The sequence below is a fragment of the Crocodylus porosus genome, unplaced genomic scaffold, assembly GCF_001723895.1.
Source record: "Crocodylus porosus isolate Cpor-Errol unplaced genomic scaffold, CroPor_comp1, whole genome shotgun sequence".
Taxonomy (NCBI): domain Eukaryota; kingdom Metazoa; phylum Chordata; order Crocodylia; family Crocodylidae; genus Crocodylus; species Crocodylus porosus.
The window spans coordinates 6,109,643-6,132,089 of NW_017728933.1; the positions used below are offsets into that span (position 1 = coordinate 6,109,643).

Below are 22,447 nucleotides of genomic sequence, written 5' to 3' on the forward strand. Positions count from 1 at the left end.
TGATCATTTAAACCAGTTTACGTGTAATGTCTGTCCAGCCATCTAGTCCAACTCCCTGCTCCAAGCAGGACTAGCCCCAGTTATATCATGCCCAGCCTGAAAGCACCCTAGCATTTCTTCCTCACCTACCTGCTGGCAGCCAGAAGGTCTCGTCCCTGCTGCCTGCATATGGGACAAACCAGAGATTCAGGTGCCAGCGGTGGCTCAGGAATTCCTTTCTGAAGTCTATCCCAGCTGGCAATATTAGCCAAGTCTCCAGCCTCATTTCTGGAACAGACTTGTCAAGGTCTATGCCAGCAAAGCCTTGTTAGTGATCTGTCAGCAGAGATGCACACATCCAGCCTGTACCTTATATAGTTGTTATAAGATCAGTGAATTCCTGTTCTGCATGGCTACAGAAACAGAAGCAGATGGTGACATTCCCAGGGCCAAATCCATCCTTCTGAATTCAGGGGGAACTGCAGCTAGGGCCAAATCAGAGTCCACGTTTTAAGGCTGGTGAGATGCTGGGAGCATGTAGCATTCTCTTTCCTTCTTTTTGGCCCTGTGTTGCCGAGACCTGGTGGGGATTTCTTTCCATTAATGAAGCGTGTACTGTGCTTAGGATGTGTATGGGCTTCTCAGACACTCAGCAACATCCCTACTCTGTATCTGACCAAGACTTCAGCAAGAAGGAACCAGTGCAGCGAGAGTCTCTTCCAGGTTTTACCCTGTGCCCAGCTCTTGCTGGGGGAAGATTGTGGTGGCTGAGACTGCAATTCACTCCCAGGTGAGTTAACCTTCAGGAACTAAATAAAATAAAAGTGATGCCCACCACCGAGGTGATTTTCATGCAGTGCCTGTGAAGGAAGAAGGCTCTATCCTGCCTTGCACATGTCATCAGTACAGCCCAGATGTATTTAACCCACTGCTGAGCCCCAATATCCAGATCCAAAGTGTTCCCTGTTTAATTTGCTGGAGTGTTGCAGTAGACACCAATTAAGGGGTAAGAGGAGGCGGGGATTACAATTGTCAGTTATGAACAAAGATATTTCAAGTTTCTACATACTGCTGCACATGAATTCAGTCCAGGGAGCAAGGTGGCAAAGGAGGTTTATTTGGTAAATGGAAAAAACAATTTGCCTTTGTAAAAGGAGGAAAGTCCCAAGGTTGCTGCCATGACTGCCAGATTCTCCATCTCCAGCTGTCCATGCTCAGCGCATTTTTTGCAGGGAACTTTGGTTAGGTTTTCAAGTCTGCATGTGAGAGTACATGTGGGCACATGTGACGGGGTGAACGTTTGTGCTTGTCAAGTGTCTGTGTGTGCAGGGGTGGGAGACCACATGTGTATGGGTTTGAACAGGGGCATGCAAGTGTGGGTGAGCTGGCATGTACATGAATGCATGGATGGGCACAGGGAAGCGTGTCAGCCAGTGTGCATCACTGCTGTGGTACGTAGCACGTGCCCCAGCATGCAGCGAGAGGCATTTTTTCCCAAGGGTCATGCTACCTCTGCATTAACCATTTTGTGATTGCTGTCACTGGGATTGACCTGTGATTTTTTCTGCCAAAACTGGAGCTGTTGTGTCAAGCTTATGGGGGGATTACTGCAAATGGAGGGGAAAGATGGAGTTGGCCTTAGATGCGTCAGTCAGTTCATTTGTGGGAGGGAAAAAGAACTGAAGGTGCTGGTTCTGAATGTGAGGAAGGGAAGGGGCCATAGATGTTTTGGGAAGAAGACATAGCTGTGTTCTTCAGGACTGAACCTCTGTCACTGCCAGCAGGGCAGGGCAGGGCAGAGAGAACGGAGCCCGAGCTCTCCACTGTCTCGTACGCTGTCCTCAAGTCTGGGCAACCACAGATACCTGAGGATTTAAAACAAAGGATGAAAGTGGGAAGGCTTGATAAATAAAATCCTGTTGGAGCAACCATCTGATGAAAACCCAGATATAGAGGGATTTGGGATTTTCTCTCTTGGGGTCCAGCTTTCTGTTCTTGTTCCAAACCAGGGTGTGAGAACAACCAAGGAGGAGACCAGCTCCAGTCACGCATCTAGGCAGGGTTTGTCACTGACCCCAGAGCAGATTGTGGCAGGACTGTGGGAGCATAATTAACATTACATGGATGTCTATGCATTTTAGGCAGGAGACATTAAGCTGGGAGTTGTGGAACCCACTGTGGAGTGAGGGGCTTTGGAAGATGGATGAAAAGGAGGCTGGAAAGAGAGGGGATCCTCGGATCTAGAAGGTGATGCAGTGAGAGACCCGACGATGATGATTCCCAGCCTTTGGGATCAACAGGTAAGAAGTTGAACATGTGCATGTACAGGCCTCATGCTTACCTCTGCCCTACCTTCTCCGTTCTGTTCTGTACGATGCATCCAGTGTGAACTAGTCCACAGAGCAGTTTACAGGGGCACAGGCAATGGGGAGCCTCATCCCAGCCCTTTCATTGCATGTTGGGTGACCTTGGGTAGTTCACATTATTGCTCTGCGCCTCAGTTGCCCAAGGGGTAATGATACTCCCCTCTTCTGCAAAGGGGTTTGAGATCAACTGGTGAAGGCTACTAGATGAAGATAGATGTCAATTGGTTATTTCTGTCCCTGGGATCATCAGGGGCTTTAATGGGCTTTTGAGCCAGAGGACTCTGAACTGGATTTTCATGCCTACATTTAAAGGACCATGTGTATTTCCAGTAGGGTCTCATCAATCCTAGCCAAACTAGTGTTTGTGTTTCAGAAAAGGTACAGATGCTAATATAGGTCATAGCAGCAAAATGCCATGGGTGCTGTCTCCACTAGTGGCACAAAACTTCTCTATTGAAGTGTGAGTGCTGGTTTTGATAGAGAAGATCCCACAGCATTGTGCGCCAAAGCTCTTGCCTTCTCCATGTTAAGCCCCATGTACCCCCATGGCTCTCCAGCTCTGATAATAGCAGTACCCATAATGGCTCTGGTCACTTCCCTGGGAAAGCAAGTGGTTGTACAATCCTGGGTAATTCATACAGAACGCAGTCCCTAATGTCAATTGATGCATTTTCGCATTTGCTGAGAAGTACTTTCCAGAGGGCTGAGTCAAGGCACCAGCGGAGCCTATTAGCACTTCAGCTCCATCCTGCCTCCTTGTTCCCTGCTTGCTCACTTTCCAGCATTAAATTAAATCTAGTTTATTAGTCCGATTTGTGCACACAACTCTTTGCACAATTAGTGAATAATTTTTGAAGAGGCACAAGCTAATTGCCTGCTCTGTTCTTGCCTTGCAAGATTTTTGCTTTCATTTTGTTTCACTTAATTTTTATTAGAACTGGGAGGAAAAAAAAACCCCTCCAACAACCTCTGTGCTGAGGAATGTGATTGGAGCCTGGGCAAAGGCTGAATGCCTGCTGCTGTCTTGGAGGGCATACATCCTTAATCATTTTCTTATCTCCCCGGATGAGGCCAAGTTCCTGGCATTGAATCCAGCTGAACTGGCCTTCCTTTTTTCCTGCTGGTTTGTGGCCAATGTGCCCTGCACCCTGAAGCCCCCTGGGGAACCATTTTGAGGGTCCAATCCAGCAAAATGTTTAATTCTTCACAGCAGGTAATGAGAACTCCCAACTGCTGTTACATTCAGTGTGGTTCTGATTTTCTACTCTCTGGTCCCTTGGGTCATCAAATGCACATGAATGAAGTGGGTAAAAAAATGATAGTATCTAACAGCCTTCACTCAATTTAGTAACCCATTGTAGTTGCCACTGTAAAAGCAGTCCCTGCCCCAAACGGCTTCCGACATAAAGAGACAGGTCAGGTGACAGCTGGAAGAGGACAGGGAAACAATTTGTTCAGCACCACAGACTGGAAGCAAAGCAAAGAGTCTCCTGAGTATTAGGTGTTATGCACTGTGGCAGGGCACTGTTGGTGCCTGCCACTTTAAGACCTGAGCCAGTGCTTGATTGAGGCAGCCATTTTAGATCCCTGGCTGCCTATATAAACAGATCAGTTCCCTGCTTGCAATAACCTGGAGGTAAGGGAGGAGCTGTAGGGGATGGCTAGGAGGCTCCTTGGTCCTGGGCAAGACTTAAAACTGTGCCCTGCTGGGAGTGGGTGCCATGCTGGGGCTTTCAGTGGTGCAGGAGCCCCCAGGAAATGCCAGGCCAGTAACCACCCCGGTGAAAGGCGGGTCAGGGTGCCTTAACCCCAGCCTCCACAACTGGTTCAGTCATCTGCTACTAAGGCCCAGAGGGCAGACCCCAGGAGATAGAGTAGGACTAGAGACTCAGAGACCTGATAGAGAGAGTACCCTCGACTGGTCAGTGCTGGGGCCAGGACCAGAATGGTCAAAAGGGTCAGGGGTCCACCATGAGGGGGACCCAGAGATGAAGGTCTGGGGTTTCCAACTGGCCTTGGAGGTGAGGCCAGGGCCTGTATGGCCAAAGGTCCCGGGGGAACCACACCCGAGGGGGGAAATAGTTTCAAGGAGCTAGATAGCCTGAATGAAGGTGGGGTAGGCTACCAGAATGGAGGGGTCTTGGAGGGGTCCTGACTGGAGAAGTCTGTGGCCCAGTGTGGACTGTAAGAACTAGGGTTGTGATCTGTGAGGCTTGGGTTGCGGTGTAGGGGAGGTACGGAGCTGCAAATAGTGCCCCCTGGCAGCAAGGCAAGAAAATAGGCAGCCTCCCACCTAATTAAGATAATTAATTAACAACAAGGCACTGCAGGCAAGAAGGCAGGTGGTTGGCCCAGAACAGGTGGGCGGGGCCATTGGTAGATGGGCCCTAAAAAGGCCCCCGTTGCATGCTCCTTATGCCAGTATAACTGCAGGCTTTTATACCAACTCCAGACTTAGTTTGCTGTACATAAAATGTCCGTACAAGGTGCAAGACCACTGTGATACGGTCCTAGTAGTCTAAATGTGCATCCGTCTGCTTCAGAACCAATTATGGGTTAAAAAAAAAAAAGAAAAGGAAGTAATAATACAAATTAATACAAAAACAGATTGTCAGGATTTTTTTGCCAAGATCCATGGAGTACGTACAAGAAAAGTGGGTAGACAAGTAGAGCGACAGAGAGAGTAATTGATCCTTGGCTGGTATAAATTAGCATCATTCTGCTAAAGTCAATATTGCTACGTTGATTTACACCAAGTGAATCTGCCGTGTATTGTGCAGCACTTCCTGGCTTTGTTGAAAGCTCAGGCATGGTGGTGCTGCTTGAGTACATGGTAAACAAAAGCAGAACTGGCTTGAGACCCCACAAATGAGAGGAACCACCAAGTCTTGTTTTACAGCAGCAGCCAGATGAAATGCAGATGAAAAGCAAACAGACTGCCTGTGCCATGAGACACGACTCAGTTTCATTAGCCTGGGGTTGGGAGATTGGAGAAGGACTTTCAAATGGAAATGAACTGGTGGGAGATTTTGGAAAGGTGCAAAGGGCAGGCAGGTAGCCAACTTGCATTGAAACTAAAGGAAAGGCAAAATCCCAGCTGGCTGTGACTTGCCATGGGAGTTGGGAACTTTCTCCTTTGTGGCTGGGAAATGCTCTCCCTCTTACCCCCCAGTTTTTCTTTTGGGACCAGCTCCTTCAAAGTCTGTCTTGGCACTGAGCAGCAGGGGGAAACACTATCTTTGGTTGTCTTGTTTGATTGGGATTTCACAGGGACTCCTGTGGAGGAAGGATGCACTCAAATGCAGGCACTGACATTTCAGCCCACGCTCTTGTTGACAGCCGTTTCCCTGCCTTAAGTGCTGCTGGCGTTCTCGATGTCAGTGCAGCTTTTGGGAGATCTGGCTTTGAGATGGTGAGAGCACTGTCCCTGGCTACCACTCTGATCCAGCCCAGACTCAAGGCCTCTCCCAGCACAGCCGTGCACAAAGCATCCTACCAGACTAGGCCATCGCCCCAGCCCTGTGTCTTTTCTGGTTATATTTACGACAGAGCTATTTGCTTATTAAATATAGCGCGAGTCAATGTTATTCCAGCGCGGGGTCTGGACCCAATCGATGCTGTCCGTTTTCCTTCTGATAGATTCCTGAAGTGCCAGGGACCCGATCGATGGAAAGCGACATAAATCAGGCTAATTAAACTATCTTTAAAATACATTCTTCAAGCTTCTGGGCCAGCGTGGCGTGTGGCTGTCCCTTTGGTAACCCTGCCGCTTGACTGCAGGCTCCCGGAGGGCTCTTGTTGCAGGGTTTAGGATAATTGATTCCACAGCCCCTTTTCTCCATGGATGTCAGAGCTGCAAATAGCCCTTGAAAACAGTCCTGGCAAGGTTGGCTGCTGCAACAGGCCTGCCTGCCCCATGCTGAGTGGCCTGCTTTTAGCGTGTGCTGAACGGTTTGCTTTGCTTCATGGGAAGATGCTCTCGTGAAAGGAAGGGAGGGTGCATCTATTTTTGCCTCTGCCCCCTGCAGCCAGAGGTGGCCTTGCCCAAGAGGCACGTCCTGGTTTTGCGTGCATTTTCATCAGTGCCACCGAAGTCAGCAGAGTTGCTATGGGCATCTGATGCATCCTGGCTCTTAATCCCTTCACCTGGAACCTAGGAGTTGGTGGCTTTTCCTACTTCTCCCAGACATGAATAGAGATTGCCCTGATATTTACAGGTTGCGCTGCACAGGTGATGAGCAGGCGGCCCCGCTGCTTCCCAGGCTCTCGCATATCTTTTCACGGCCAGCCCTGACGATGTTTGCCAGGATTCGGTTTCTCTGCACCGTAAGCCCTGGGAGTAGCAATGCTAACGAGGAGATCAGGCAGCGCTAATAGGGAACAAAAACACAAATTAATGACTCCGCAATAATAATATTTCCCAACATGCTTTGGGGAGGAGATGCCGCTTTGGCTTGTTTGGTTCCTGCTGCGACTGCTATCAGAGGTGTGCCATTGGCTTCCCTTTGAAAGCAGTAACATTGCTGGTCCCCAGCTCATGAATATTCACAGCACCACTGTTATGCTTTACCCCGTACTGTGCAATTATCATTTTAAAGGCTCACAAATGCTTATCAGACTGTAGCACAATTTAAAGGAGTGTTGAGCCAGTGCCTGCGGGGGCTTTGGCTGATCAGGAGGATAGGGAGCGACTCCCTCTGGCTCAGCACTGAGGGGTAGGGATGGGCAGGCAGTCCCTCTTGTTTCAACACCACTAATGTTCTTTCCCAGAGATGAGTGATAAGCATCAGGCTGATCATGGAGAGTAGCAGCAGGGCGTGCAGGGGCCAGAAGTCAGCTCGCCTCCTCGTGCTGCCACACCAGGGCCAGGATTCATGGCTTATCCTGTAGAAAGAGCTTTGAAATCCACAGGCAAAAGGGCTGTACAAAGTCCAAGGCTGCCCAGGGGTCCTGTGGTCTTATGCTCACTTAAAATGAACTGTCTTAGTGACAGAGGTAAATTGCAAGCATCTCCGCCCCAACCCCAGTTAGGACACCAGTTAGGCTGAAAGGACAATCATCGCTAGCTCTTTGGTATCAGGCTTATGATTCTTGCTCAGGCGGTTACGATTCAATGCATAAGGTGGGTTGTACATGCCAGCTCATCCAACGTCGGGTCCTAATCATGTCAAGAAAGATATTCTGTGTTTTCATGTGCAGCAGGAAGAGCAAAGATTTCATAGATTTCATAGACATCAGGGCTGGAAGGGGCCTTGCAAGATCATCGGGTCCGGCCCCCTGCTGTGTTGCACCCAAAGCGAATCATGTTAGGGAACGTGTCTGCATATAAACCATATCGCTGGAGTGTCTTTGTAGCTGTGACAGTTCTGGAAATGCGTGAGAAGCAAGGGTTTTTCTGTGATGCCGTTTATTGGACTAACTGTATCATTGGGAAAGGTGCTAGGTAAGCTTTTTGCAGAATGGGTGTGCTATGCATTGCAGACCTGGAAAATATCATGGTAAAGCCAGTTCCTAACTTCATGGAGATCTGGTTTAGGGTCCCTACATGATGCTGAAAGACAAAAAAAAATAATGGAGCGGGGCTCATTTAACTCCTAATGGCTTTTATGAACACACTGTCCCTGTTATCTACACATAGGGAAAATGTTTCTGACAGTTTTGGCAAGAGCATGGTGCCTCATACCTTTGGCCTGCTTTTCAAGAGTGCTTAGCCACTTTGGGCTAAAACAGATTTAAAAAAAAAAAAAGAAAAGAAAAGAAATGGGAACTGATTTCCCAAAAGTTACAGAAATTTCTAGGTTATTCCTATTCCATGGATTTGAAATGGGCATTCTTGTAAATATGGGCAGGAAAATGTTTTTTTTTCCATTAAAAATTCAGATTTTTTGCAGAAAATTTTCAGCAGTTTTCAGAGGTTTCTGTTGCAAACCAGGAAGACTGAAAAGCAAAGTAACATTTTGATGGATGAAAACCATTAACCCGCCCCCTCCTTCCCCCCCCAATCACCAAAAAACCCTCAATTTTATTTTTCAGTGATGGAAAACTGAACAATTTTAGCAAGTCAAGCAGAAAGGTTTGTTTTGTTGAAAATGTGTATTCAGTCATCTGATTTTTTTTTTTCAGCTTTCATCTGCCAAATGTGACCCTTTTTAAGGTTTCAGCAGTTGAAAGCTGATAGATTTCCAATTTTTCTGTTGTCACTGAAAATAGGCGTTTACTATGGAAGCCACAGTCTAGCTAAAAGAATCATTTTCTGCTTGAAAAAGAAAAAAAAAAAAAGATGGAAAACTTTCAACCAGCTCTGTTCCTTTTCTCATTTTTTGCAGTTTTCCTCAATATTATAATCAACAATTTTATCCCCTTTTAGAAAACGTTAGTTGTCCCAAAGCTATGTCTTTTTGGTAGAAATCTGACATTTTTCAGTGAATGAAATGCGCCTAAAGTGATACAGATAAATTACTGCAAGAAAAGCTCTGTAATCAAGTGGAAAATTTAGATGCTGGTACCTTTTGTGAGAAAAGGAGTTTTTTTGAGGGGCAAAAGGGGTATTTTTCCATGAATGAAACACTGCGAACCTATTTCCGGGTTTCAGTTAAAGTCAGTGGGATTCTGGAAATCCCTTTCCAGGTGAGGCTGGGTGCTGATTTAAATTGGCTGGTCTGAGCCCTTAAGGCTGGTGCCTCTCAGATATTGCACCTGCCTACTCATTAGTATAATTACACCTGCAGAAAAGGCTTCTGTTAATAGATGCCAACCGGCGAGTGTCCCTTTCCTAGCCTCTCCCTGTAAATCAGCCATGGTGCAGTTAGTTATCTCCATTCATCTTGTGAGGGGTTGTGTTCCTGCCAAAAAGCTTTGGATGTTACAGGCGTCGTCTGAATGCACAATCACAGCAGGCAACTCCCCTCTCCCTCCTTCCCCACGCGTCTGACTCAGGATCTTATCGATGATTAAGCTCGTAGTCTCATAAATTATGTTTCACCAAATTGCTACATTAGCAAGGGGCCATGCCTTCTTGGAGGATCATTAATTATAGATGCGTTTTTACTTCCCCTCCAAAATAGCCCGTGTCTTCACTTGGTGATTACGCAGTCATGTCAGGCCCTCGGCAAGAGGCGCGGGAAGAAAGGCGCGTTGTGGTCCACCGGCCTCCATGGCTGAGAGCAGCATGTGGGCCTGGAGGAAAGGAATAGGGGCCTGGTGTTCAAGAGCTTAAATATTTGAAGGCTGTTGACTGTGTGCAACAGGAGTGACGAGAGGAACAGGAGGCAGGAGAAGAGCCAGCGCGCTCCCCGCAGCATTTTGCACATGGGTGTTTAATTTGTGCACTAGGTGCCAGCTGTTCAGCTGGGCTGCACTAATTCCTCCTGCCACGGCCGCCCGGTGTTGTCAGCCAGGCGTGCTTGATGCGAGAAGGGGAGGGAAAGTGTCGAGTCAAAGGACTGGGAGCTGGGACTCCTGGGGTCTGTTTCCAGATCCTCGAAGCAACAGGCTTGCGTGCTTTTAATTTTAGAGTAATTACAGAGCCACCGAATTGCGTGGGAAATGGTGCTGCTCAGGAACCATGTGCGCATCAATGGAGACAGAGTCAGAGAGAGACACTCCTGGCCTTGTGGTTAAACTGGGGCTGTGCTTTGAACTCATTTGGGCGATGAAGTTCAAATCACTTTTTGCCTCTATACCTCATTTTCCCCACTTCTCACTCATGATTAATCAGACTGCATTCTTCTCTGACATCTGATATCACCGGTTACAAATACCATGCACAAACGTCTCCTGTGCCTTCTGCTTCCCAAGCAAGGGTGTAGCTGTTGCTACCGATTGGGAAGCCAAGCTACAGAGAAGTGACTCAGCTTCCAATGCATCTGTTCAACTGGTAGAAATAGAGCCCAGGAGTCCTGGCTCTCCCTGGATGTTGCTTCTGCCTCTCAGGGAGCATCTGAGCCCAAAGCTTGTAAAGCATTTTCATTTGGCTTCTAATAATCAGATCCCTCTGATAGCAGAAGGGCCCGGTAGGATGATATTATTGTTATTGAGTCAGCTGTTAGCAAATTCTGACTGTACTTGGGGTATTTTGGATCTGATCCAAAAGACTGTCCAAGTCAAAGGGGAGTCTGCACTGACCTCTGAGCGGGCGTCAGGCCTACAGAGGCCTGTTCCCTGCCCACAAACACTTGCCCCGTAACTAAACTAAACACAAGACAGCGGGTCAGGCAAAGAAGGGTCTGGGGCTTGTTCTTGTCAAGGGGAAATAATTAGACGAGGCCTGTTGGATTGCCCTGGGGTACATGTGCAATCGGGGAAGAAGGACTGGTGCATTATCTGCCCAGCTCCTGCTGGAGATGGGGATTTGTTGTATGTACCCATGCTGATGATGGGCCCTGCTAGTTGCTGTCAGGTCGACGGGTGGACTTTTGCCCAACGGCCCCAGAGACCACGCTTCTCCGATCCTGCTGGCTTTGCCATTGCGCTCGCATGTTTGGAGCCAAAGAGGTGAAGCTGCTGGGAACGGAGGGCTGCAGACAGTATGCGCTCCCTTGGCATCCTCCGTCACAGCTTTTCTGGGGAACATGCCCTGCACTGGGATGCCTGAGGACAGACAAGCCCCATCTCTCTTCCCGGAGGTCTGGCTGTGTTGCTGTGCTATTTCTTGCAGCAGGGGGCTGTTCCCGCATATACAGAACAAGCGCTCCTTTCAGCAGGGGCAGGAGGAAGGCTGACAGTGACTTCTCAGCAGGGGTGTGTCAGCACTCAGAGATATGGCTGCAGGGCCTGAAATGAAGCTGGAGCATGGGATTTATGCAGGGCCCTCCTGGGCGTTTTCAAGAGCCAGTGGGGAAGCGACACATTTACCATGAGATGATAAATTCCTTTGTGCAGATTTATTAGGAGAACTTGAAGGGGCGTAAAACTGGATCATGGATTTTTTTTTTTTTTTTTAAAGCCTTTAAACTTTTATGTCACGCTGTAATGGTAAATGAAGTCCGCCCTGCAGTTTAAATAGTCCTTGATTAAATAATGCCTCCGCCCTCCCCTGGCTGCCTGCTGAGAGCAGCTAAGGCTGTCCTTCCTGCAGTACGTGCGGGTCCACAAGCTGAGGACTGCAGGCCTGAGGACAGGGAGGCCCAGACCAGGCCTGGAGACCTGGGTTTGCATCTGAGGTTTTGGTCACAAGTGAAATGAATGAGGGTCTTGCATAAGCAGACCCTAGTGGAAGGCGCCGGGTGCATCAACGTACCATCGTGCAATTAGTCGGCAATCAGGATGGAGGTGGCAAGCGGGAAATGGCAAGTCAGAGCGAAGATGGGTGTGTGGAAATGATGGAGGATGAGGAGCAGCACCAGAGCTGTGTATGGGAGAGGCAGGACTGGCACAACAGGGATGTGGCTAGGATGGGAGGGACGTAGAAGCCCCCTAGGAGAGGGACAGCAAGGTCTGGATGGAGAAACAGCTGAAACAATGGGTGGGAGGGCAGAGGCTCGCAATGTGGATTGAAATGAAGAACTTAAGAGTGACCAGGAACTACGGCGAGTGTTCCCTGTAACTCTGCATACGAGGAAAACATTGCTTTATTTCCCCCAGGGGAGATTTGCATAGGATTTTAGGAAAGGAGGGCTGGAAGGGACCTCCCAAGGTCACCTGGTGCAACCCCTGCTTGAGGCAGGATCATTCCCAACTAAACGATCCCCATAGAGCCAAGTCGGGCATTTGGCTGTGTATTACTGCAGGCAGTCGTGCACAGATTGCTCAGCTGGTTTCCAAGACTGATTGTCCTCTCACTTTTGTCAGCTTCACACCAGAGTAACTCGGCTGCTTGGAATTGACTAACGCCTCCCTTTCACTGGCGTGCATGAAAACAGGATCCACAGTGCACATTTTGGCGCCAATGAGACTTGGGCTCCTAAACCCCATAGGAGCTTTAGAAACGTCTCCTTTCTGTGTGTGCATATGTTTTTCCCCAGCAGAAATCCAACGTTTCCAAAGCCAGCGTACACGCACATGCTTTTGCACGCACGCACACGCACTTTCTCTTCTACCCTCTCCCCGCTTCTCATCAAAGATTTAGCAGTGGAGAGACGGTGTTGTTTGCAGCAAGATCTCCGAGACCTCATCATCTTTGTGGAATGTACTACAGTACATTTACTTGTACGTTAGGAAGCCTTATGAATATTTAACGCTAAACTACCGTTGCCAAAATAAATGAGCGGGGATCAGGTTGGAAGGCGTTATCCTGGCCCTTTATTCACTTGCTTCCTCATTTGCAAAGGTTGTTCCACCTGGGCAAGAATCAGTAGGCTCTGCTGTGCTGTTTCTTTGGCCCACGGACAGTTGCATCTAGGGGCCTGATCCAGTGTCTGCCAGGGCCAATGGAAAGATTTTCATGTGGCGTTGGGTCACGCTGTGCAGCAGGTCATGCTCACGTTGCTTTCCGTGGATCACCTTTCTGTGATCTGTTTTCTAGCCAAGTGCCTGGAAGGGGATGCATTGCACAGGGTCCTGTCCCTCCTGCAGAATAGGACGTACTGCTGCTCCAGCCTCCTGGTTCCCTGGGGACCCTCATGGTGCCTGGGGCATCACTAAGAAACATGCAGAACATTTGGCTTCTGGGGCATTTCGGTGCCCTTGGCAGCCCTGGCTATTCCTCAGAGGCATGGACCACTCTCCCGGAGGGGTTTTAACTTCTGAGGCTGCCTCTGGGGTTCATGCTGTTTTAAGGGCTCAGCGGAGCAAGTCATAAGGCTCTTTGTGGGTGCAGAGGGAGGATAGTGCACACCTCCTGCATCCCTGGACTGCGTGCTCCTCTCTCTGACCAGCATTGAGCCTGACAGGCATTAGGAAGGAAATCCATGTGCAGATATGTGGAGCAGGATACCTCTTCACCCTGCAAGGATGACTCTGCTTAACAGAGAGGGGCTGGGACTCCTGGCTTCTGTGTTTGACTCTAGGGAAGGGGGTGAAGGGGCAGCAAGACTTCTGTGCCCCAGCTCTGCTGTTTTCCCTTTCCATGTCCTTGGGAAGTTTCTCCTCTCCTCTGTTTCTCACTTGAAAAATGGCAGTAATGATACTCGCCCATGGAAAGTATGAAGCAACATTAAATATTAACCGAAACCCAACACGGCAGGTATTAAAAGTCATACTTTTCTCAAGGAGGTCCATGGTGAAATGTGCCCTAAATAAGCCAGTTATCTCTGACTGACTGATTGTAGGAATTTAGCCATCACATCCAGACGATGAGAGCTTCTATCACATGCTTATGGGCATTTTAAAGGACTAAAATGCTTCTTGTGTTATATTTTTTTAAATGATTTTCTGTTTTGAGATGGAGCCAAATATTCATATGGTAAAAACCCATAGATCTCAGCCCTGATGGAAAATTGGCACAGCTTAATAAACTTCATGCACGACTTAGCTATATATCAGTAGGAAAATAAATATATTGATAGTTCTCCTTAGAAGATTGTCTATAAATTACAGTGGCTTGATGTTACTAATAGGGTTATGGATGACGTAAATGGCCCATTAAGAGCTTGGCTTCTCGGGATGGGGCTTCCAAATTTTCTTAGTCCTTAGTTGTAGCCGATAAAAATTGATCGTAGAGTCCAAGAGGAGGTGTTGTCTAGTCATTAAGACAAAAGAGTGGGAATTTGGGATGCTTACATTCTTCACCCAACTCTGGGAGGGAGAGCAGTCCGATGCTTGGAGCTGGCCGGTCGGACTTGCCCGTACCAAAAAGCTGAGTCTGCTTTATGGTTGGTGCATCGCAGAGCTGCCCAGGTTCTTTGGGTAAAGCTGGTATCTTGCTACTTTCATTTGCCTACACGTTCTGTGCAGGGTTTGAGGCCAGCCAGACTCTTTAATCCAGGTGAAATGCTCTTCAAAGAGCTCTCCAGCAGAGAAAGGCACCGGAGATCTGTGCAGGGACAAGGGAAGTCCAAGGTTGCGGCTTTCAAGATGACTAATTATTACCCTCGGCAGCGTGGAGGATCTCAGCCTGTATCTTTGGGAAGGTAGCTGGTGGGGGAAAAAAAGCCTTGGGGATCCCTGCTGAAGGTCTGGGCAGTAGCATACATTTTTGCCAAGAGACCGCTAAATCCATCACCAGCATAGGCAGAGCACCTCTGCAGAGCGCTGGCTGGGGACATCCCTGCTCCAGGGTATAAAATCCAGGTTAGGGTTTTTAGCTTTCCAGCTCTATGCTCGCCCCAGGCAGCTCCTGTCCCTCTGAGCTAAGATGCAGCTCCTCACCCATAGTGCCCTGCATGGGAGTTGGCTCCATGTCAGCGTTCGGCTTGCTGTCGTGATGGATGGGTGGCTGGCGTGGGAATCCAGGGGCCATTCTCAGCTCTGCTGCTGACCGGGTGTGTATAACCTTGGGCGGGTCATTTCCCTTTCTGTCTCTGCTCAGAAAGTCTCTTCGGACTGCAGGCTCTTTGGAGAAGATGCCACCTTTTGCCCAGTGCATCTGTGATCTTGTGCAGGACCTGTGGCAGTGCCAGAAAGTGAAGCGGTTCGATGCAGTCACTCAGTCGCCGGGCTGCTTTTATTAGGAGGATGTAGCAATGGAGCAGGGGAATGTCTCTTGTATCTCCAGCCAGAGAGTAGAAGCACAGGCAGCATCTGAGTGTGGGGCAGTATTTTTCCCCATTACCCTTTCAGGAAGATCTTTTTGCATGGATTTATAAAGCTTCTTTTAGCTGCCTTCCCTTGTCAAGATTTAAAACACTCCTCAGACTTGTGAATCTCTTCCCCCTGATTGGGGCAGCTTGATTATCCCCTTCATAGTACACAGCAGAGCTTGCTTACTATCAACATGCTTAATGGCAAGTCCTGCTTAATGGGACTTTCATTTTCCATGCGCTGGGAGCCTGATCCAAATTTTACCAAAGTCACTGGACCACCTCCTACTGGTTTCAATGGGCGTTGGATCAGGCCCCAAGCTATTTAGTGCCTATAGAGTACCATCGTGCCTGTTTAATACTGAGTGATTTCCTGCTCCCAACAACACTTAATGTCAATTATTGCACGTGGCACAGGCAGTTTTTCAATTAACTGCCTTATATAATTTTATGTTTCCAGTCTCCTTGCATGCGGTTTGTACATAAACCTTGTGAAATGATGGCCCCGGCAGACAGGAGCCATGAATTTACTTTTTAAGAGGAGGCGGCTGAGAGCCACAAAATCTGGATCTTGTTTTCTGCCACCCTCCCTGCTAGCATTTAGGATCTGGGCTTCTTTTGGTTGGTTTTTCTTTCTTGGTTTATGCCATTGCACCAGCAGGATTGCACCTGGGCATGCCCCGGAGTACCTCCCCGAGGGCCAGATCCTGCTTTCTATGTCTCCACTGTTGGAGGAAAACCTCCGTGTCTGGGAATCACGACTTCCATGTGGGAGATGGGGCTCAGCATCCTCTGTGGCTCTACAGTCTGCAGAGGCCTCTCTGTGATTTCTGGGGTCTTTCCTGGGAGATGTAGTGACTGGGTCAGCCAGGGGAAGGAGTCGATGAGACGGGGATGGAGGCGAGGGGGCCGGGGGGGGAGGGTGTTTCATGCATGTTGTCCCCCTTCTGATTTTGCAGAAGCTATAGGGGGAGAAACGAATGTAGACCCTCGAAGCAGTTTTCCCTTATGATATGGCATGAGTAAATCCATTATTTGGGCCCTTGGAAAAAAGTTGCTCCCCTTAAAACATCTAGCTTCTTTTGTGGGGAGAGTGGGAGACCAGATGGAGCAGTCCTGAAGAGAAAATGATCGTGTTAACTTAGTCTCTGGCCTAGTTACAGTGTTACACATGCATATGTCATAAACCACAGCCTTGGTTTGCGCGCACGCGCGCGTGTGTCCGTGCACGTCTGTACATGTGCATGCATATCTGCTTCATAAAAAAAGCAAAGAAACAACAACACATTTTTCTTAAAAAGAAAGTTCCCTGCAAAGTAGGAAATAGGTTCCGTTCTCTGCCTGTCGACTTGATGAATGTGGTGTGGTCCGAGCCAGACCACTTAGCTTCGTTTTGTGCTTAAACTAATCCCTGTGTCCATCAATCATCGGGGAAAAAGCCTGGACCCTCATTTATTACTGCTCTGATAAATATGCACAGCAAAGACAACTTTTCCTTAAGGGGGAAGGAGGGGAAGCAAACCTTTCTTTTCCCTTGGTCTGTTTGGCTTAATCACTTCTCCCTCCTGTTTCAGCTCCTCCTGGTTACTCCAGTAACAAACCAAGCCAGGAAATGTAAAGCAAAACCTCCCAGCACTGGGAGGAAGAGAGGATGGGATATGCTTATATCCCGGGGGCCTCTGTGGGTGATGGCCAGCCATTGGGTGGCACTGTCACTTTGCACAAATTCATCTTCATGGGCATCTCTCCGCCAGAACAGTCCTCCGCTGCTCAAACAGAAGTAATAAAACTAGCGTTGCTCCATTTCTATTCCTCTCCCTGCTCCGCTACTGAAAGAAATGGGAGCCATGCAGGAAGGAGGTCTTTAAATCTGCCATAATTGACATTTCACAGAAATACAGGGCTTGGGATTTCCCTCCTCCCCCCAGACGAGAAGGCATACATTCCTTCGTGGCCACCAGCCCCCCCCCCGGAAACACCCAATGTGCCTCTGTAATTAATAGTCAGGATTTGTTTAATGTAAATCACTATTAGAGGCGTTTGTTCAGATTCGACGAGGCAATTATTATATGTTAAGTAAATAACTGATTACTCTGAAACAAATGTACGGAGCAGGAGCCTGCGTCGCTGACCCACTCTAGTTAAGGCTCAGTAAATACGTTCTTAATAATCAACTGGTATTTATTTAACGTACAATAACTCTGCTGCTAAGTTTCAGTGAAATGCACAGTTAATTAAAACGGTCTTTGAAATCAGTTCTCTAGGGGAAATATTTAACACTATCTGACTTTTTCCGCCCCCCCTTCTCCCTCTGTCCCCGCTGTTAATTTCATGTGTTGCATTTGCGCTCCAGTCCTCTGGTGTTATCGTTTCCATGCTGATCCCCATAATAATGCTGTCTGGTGGGCAGAGGCTGGCATTTCAGCTACTCAATCTGGCTAGCAGGCATGCGGCAAGCTTTGCCATTGACTCCTCTGGGCTTTTCAGGTAATTGCATTGAGCGGAGAGTTGCCACTGTCTGTATTTCAGTCAGGCTTAGAGGGTCCAACTTCACGAGGGGCCCCATTGGCTTCATAAGAACATGTAGACAGGGTGCCTGTGCCCCCAAAGGTCATACAGCCTCTACAGACGGGAGACCCCAAGGGGGAGAAACTTGCCCAAGGTCACAGGGCAGGTCAGTGGCAGAGCACAGGCCAGAACCTCCGTCTCCCAATGCTGAAGTCAGGATCTAGCTCACCCATCCCAGCGAAGGGGGTAATCAAAGAAGCAGTGCTTTCTTTCAGGATGTGCGAATAGCACGGGGTCTGTATTGCACTAGTGCTACGTCCAGAGCTGCCTTTTTTTGGTATTGGTTGGTGGAATTGGAGCTTGCTCCATCCACTCCATGCATTGACCTGGTATTGCAGTGCTTCCAGGACTGGTGCAAAAAAACAGAGAAAAAAAAAAAAAAAAAAGCCAGCCCTGGAAGGGGAAGGCGTGGCACCCCCTAGCCGTGAAGCCCCAAAAGTATCCAGCGCTTATTAAAGTGCAAGGGAAGCAAAATACTGACAGATCTATGATCCCTGGAAGAGGCGCTGGCTTCCTGGGAGCCTCGGCCGTCCCTTCCCCAGAACAAAGGCAAGGTGATTAAAAGTTAATATCAGAGGATGACTGAAGGCAGTAAGCTGGCTGTAATTACTCAGACACGGGGATACGAAAGGCCAGCATAATTATAATTCGGAGGTAATTGAGTGAACGCGCCCAGCCAGGTTTTGTGCTAAAGTTGTGTTTTACATACCGTGTTGTGGCATTCATCAGAGTGCTCCCGCGTGGCCCGGCACCACTGCCGCGTGACGTGCCCCAGCGAGCAAATGAAGAGCTGCGCCACAAGTGCACCTCTGGGCGGTACCGAGGGTGCAAGGGCAAGCCAGGATGGCTGTAGCCTGTGCTGGGGCAGGGGGACTAGGCTAGGCAGTGCCTGAGTTTGGGAAGCCTCTGCCAAAAAGGTCCCGGCAGGGAGAACGATGATATCTGACTGCTTGGGGCTGCCCCGGGGGGAGCAGGTATGCTGGCTGGGCAGGGATGCGTGTGCTGAGCTTGGCAGAGGCTTGCTGCCACTGGAGGAAAAAATAGCAAAGAAAAAGCTCCTGATTGATTTTTTTTTTTCTTTCGTTTTTTTTTAACCCTAATGGAGTGGGCATGCTATGAAACGAGGAGCATTTGTGGCCAGGCTGCGTGGGTCGGCATAAATAACCTTCCTGATGTGGGCTGTGTGGTGACAAGGCCCTGGCTGTGCTCCCCAGGGTCTATGTACCCACCCTGCTGCTTGCCATTTGAGCTGGGCAAACAAGGGATTTGTTCTCAGTCCGGGCGCCAACCTGAAAAATGGGGAATAAAAATCTGCTCCAGGGCCAAGTGAATCAGGATCGTTCTTCCTCTTCCTGACAAAGCATCCAACCCCCAGGCACTTCCTGGGGTGGGGGGTGACGGCATCTCCTTAGAGGCAGAGAGCAAGGGCAAGAGAGAGGCATTGCAGGCTTGGGATGGATCCCTTGTTTCTTTCCAACTGGGCAGCAGTTTGGTGAAACCATGCTTGGCTGCGCTGGCCTCGCAGTGGATTGCAGCCTCCATGCCTCTCGGGTTAACAGCGTTCAGGTGCGCCGAGTCCACTTTTAAAATATTCCCAGTAACCACGTGAGATCCAGGCTTGAAAGGAAGGGGGAGAACGAGAAAAGCAGGCAGGCATGTGCCTAAGCCAGACGTCTTCTGGGTTGTCTCTGTGTCACGCTGAAGCAGGAGGGAAAGCAGCAGGGATCCAGGCCAGGATTTCCCTTGGAGCAGGTGCAGTGCCCCTCTTGTTGGGCACAGACGGCGGCACCATGTGTCTTTGAGAGGTGGGAACCAAGCCAGGAGAGCAGATCTGTCTGAGGGTGGTGCCTGAAGGCACCAAAGATGTCTTCCCCCTGAAGCTGCAGTATATAACTTGCTGCAGGCAAGCGACTGCCAAGTTCCCTGTGGCTTTCAGCCCCCTCATAGCTATGCAAGTTCCCGGGCCTGGATGGGGAAGAAGGGAGGGTGGGGCATGAAGTCGCAGCGCCACCGCCTCCATCGCCACCATGTCTTCAGCTCAGTTTCAGGCACGCTGAATGAGACGGGATTAGAGACACCACGTGCGTCACAGCCAAAGCAGCTAGTCTGAGTCTGAAGATAAGGCACGAAGGGAGGACGAATTCTCTCTTGGGGCTGCCAGAAACGCCGGGGGCAAGAGGCACGAGGCAGGCCAGCCCCTCGAAGAGGCACTCTGAGATGCTTTGTGTTTGGGGGGTTTTTTTAATAATTTGTTTTGCATGTGTTTGTTCCTTTTCAGCTCTGTGGTTGTACAAGCAAGAGAGGCTGTAGGGAGTGGAGAGGGAGAGATGATTAGAAGTTATTTTAAGAGTAATTAGGTTTGATCCAGGCCCCCTCTGGGATCCCAGGTCTACTCAGTTGGCTCCCCGCATGTTTGATTTAAGTTTTCAAATGCTGCACATCAGCACTACAAAAGCTGTGATGGGCTTATAGGCATCTAGGGTGGAGGTCCCAGGGCTGGAGGTGCTGTAGGGTAGGCTTGGGGCCACGGGCAGAGCTTGAGACAGGGAGCGGACATGGGAAGAGCAAGGCTGCTATAGGGCAAGAGTGCACGCACCAAAGTCAGTGAGGCTACTGCACGTTCACAATGGCATATGTAAGAACTTAGCTCAGTCTCACGTGCTTTATTTCAGCCCAGCAATTTTATTTCATAGACATGTCTCAGCTTTACATGACCTCCCTGCTGTCCCCAATTTGGATTGCCATTTTGTAGCTTCTGCTGGTCTGTCTCCTTCATGAACTGGTGCCTCTAGTGTCTTGTATGCAGGCTGTTGTGGGCTTTTCCCCACCCTGCTTTTTATTTCTCCATTGCCTCTTGTTTGAACTAGGTGTTGGCTGTCCCTCCCCCGGGTGTTTCAACACGTGCATGCGTGAACACATTGCAATTGAGATGTGCTGCATGGGACCTAGCTCTCCTTTGCCACCTGAGCTTTGAACGCAGAGTTTGCCTCTCTCTAAGCTTGCGAATCTCTTGAACGGTGCTGCCGTAGAAGTGCTGTCTTAAATCGGCTGCATTTCTGGAGCCTGGCTCACCCTTGTAATAAATGCACACCAGTAGTTTCTCGATCTATTCCTCCCTTTATCTTTTCTATGAAGGAGACCTACAGAACTGCGCACAGCCACTTGAGCATTAACAGCCTTCTTGAGCATTAACTTCTGCCTCTGCCAGAGGTTTTGATACCTTATAGACAGCTGATGCCTAGTGTCACATCAGCACAGCTCCCTAATCCTGAATTGGGAATGTCAAGCTGATCCTTGACAGGTTGTGACATATCATCGCACTTGGGAGATTTCTTTTTTCCGTGAGCTGTCAGCCAAGAGAGAGCTCCTCTATTGCATCTGCCTGCTGATTCACCTCCTTGCCATAGCCAGGTTGAGGCCAGGTGCTAAAGCAGTGCATTAAGGACAAGCCTGCACTACAGGTGAAGGTACGGTTTAATTCCAGCCTTTAATCTAGCCAGCATGCGTCACAATAGCCAGGAAGGAGAAGCGGCCAGGATTTCAGCAATCTGAGTACATGCCGGAGGGCACTTGCACCCCATGCTATCGTATCTATCAAAGCAAGTGGGAAATACAGGCAAAGCGAAGCTGCTCGGAAATCCAGTGCGATGTCGGATGAGAGGCTCTTATGATGAGGGTGTTCGCGAAGGCGCCACAGCACCCTGTTCTCTCGGTGCAGGCTGAGCGCTCCTGGCAACCTGGCCAATCGTTTCTCTGTACGTCCCCATCTATAATCCCGACCATCCTTCCTGCCTTTCACTCGCAGACGGGAATCTAGCTGAGGCAGGGATTGTATTTCACTAGGAGCACAGGTGAGATGGGGCCTTGCAATTGCTAAAGTGATAATAACCACAGGAAGAAGGATGATGATGCATCTGTCTTGACTCCAAGATTTAGCTGGAACTTTCAGGTCCTATCACAGAAATTAATGATGGTAAGGAATAAACACCAATTAGATGGTGACATCTCTTCCCCTCTGGCCAATGCAAGGCTGCTCCCTAGAGTTTGTCAGTGATGTTTTCGGTGATTGAGAAGATGGAGTTTTCATCCCCTGCTTCCCTTGAGAAACAGTCCCACCATCTCCTAGATCATTTAATTGAATGCCTGTAGGGGTGCCTTTATAAAATCAGTGAGCAGTATTATTAGTAACTAGAAGCAGTTGAGCTATTTGTTGTGAGTGTCACTGTGAATTTAACTTTCTTCGCTGCTTGTATATCATTCATGTGTTGATCCTGGTTTTGGTGGACTCTTTTGTGATGCATAAGTAAGTGCCCATCAAGGACTTGTTCATGAGCTGTTTGCTTATGGGGAAAATTACATTTGGGAATTGCAGAAAAAATAGGGCCACGAGAGACCTTTAGAAGTCCTCTTCTGAAGGCAGGATTGCCCCAGTCTAAATCATCCCAGACGTGAGGAACAACACAAGAGTCAATTCATTCTGTTCTTCCAGGTTCCTATGCCCGGTGTCTGAATATGCTCAAATACTGCATTAAATGATGTACATAGTGTTTCTCAGAGTGTATTCTGACTCCCGTTTTGTTTTCCTTGCACTCGGAGGGACCTTGTTTATCGCCTCCCACTTGATCCTTCCCTCTTTGAATTGGACCTGAAGTAGGACCTAGAGTTTACACTGATCTCTGTATGCAGGAAGCATAATTTCACAGTTGGTTGGGTCAGAAGGGACCTGAGCAGATCATTCGAGCAGAGCAGTTCAAGTCCGACCCCCTGCCATGGCAGGAAAGAGTACTGGGGTCAAACGACTTCAGCAAGGTGTACATCCAGCCTCCTCTTAAAGACCCCTAAAGACCCCCAGGGTAGGAGCCTGCACCACTTCTCTTGGAAGTTGGTCCCAGTTCCTAGCCGCCCTGACCGTGAAGT

General features: G+C 48.9%; 2 long non-coding RNA genes across 2 annotated transcripts in view; both read left to right on the forward strand.

The window, feature by feature from the left end:
- The window catches only part of LOC109317315, a 21,628-nt gene extending 19,355 nt beyond the window's left edge, over nucleotides 1-2,273 (forward strand). The window contains exons 2-3 of the long non-coding RNA XR_002103023.1: nucleotides 605-769; nucleotides 2,121-2,273. This is a non-coding gene — a long non-coding RNA (uncharacterized LOC109317315). The remainder of the gene's footprint in view (nucleotides 1-604; nucleotides 770-2,120) is intronic.
- Nucleotides 2,274-3,415: 1,142 nt separating this feature from the next.
- LOC109317437 overlaps nucleotides 3,416-22,447 on the forward strand; it is a 43,080-nt gene continuing 24,048 nt past the window's right edge. The window contains exon 1 of the long non-coding RNA XR_002103049.1: nucleotides 3,416-3,558. This is a non-coding gene — a long non-coding RNA (uncharacterized LOC109317437). The remainder of the gene's footprint in view (nucleotides 3,559-22,447) is intronic.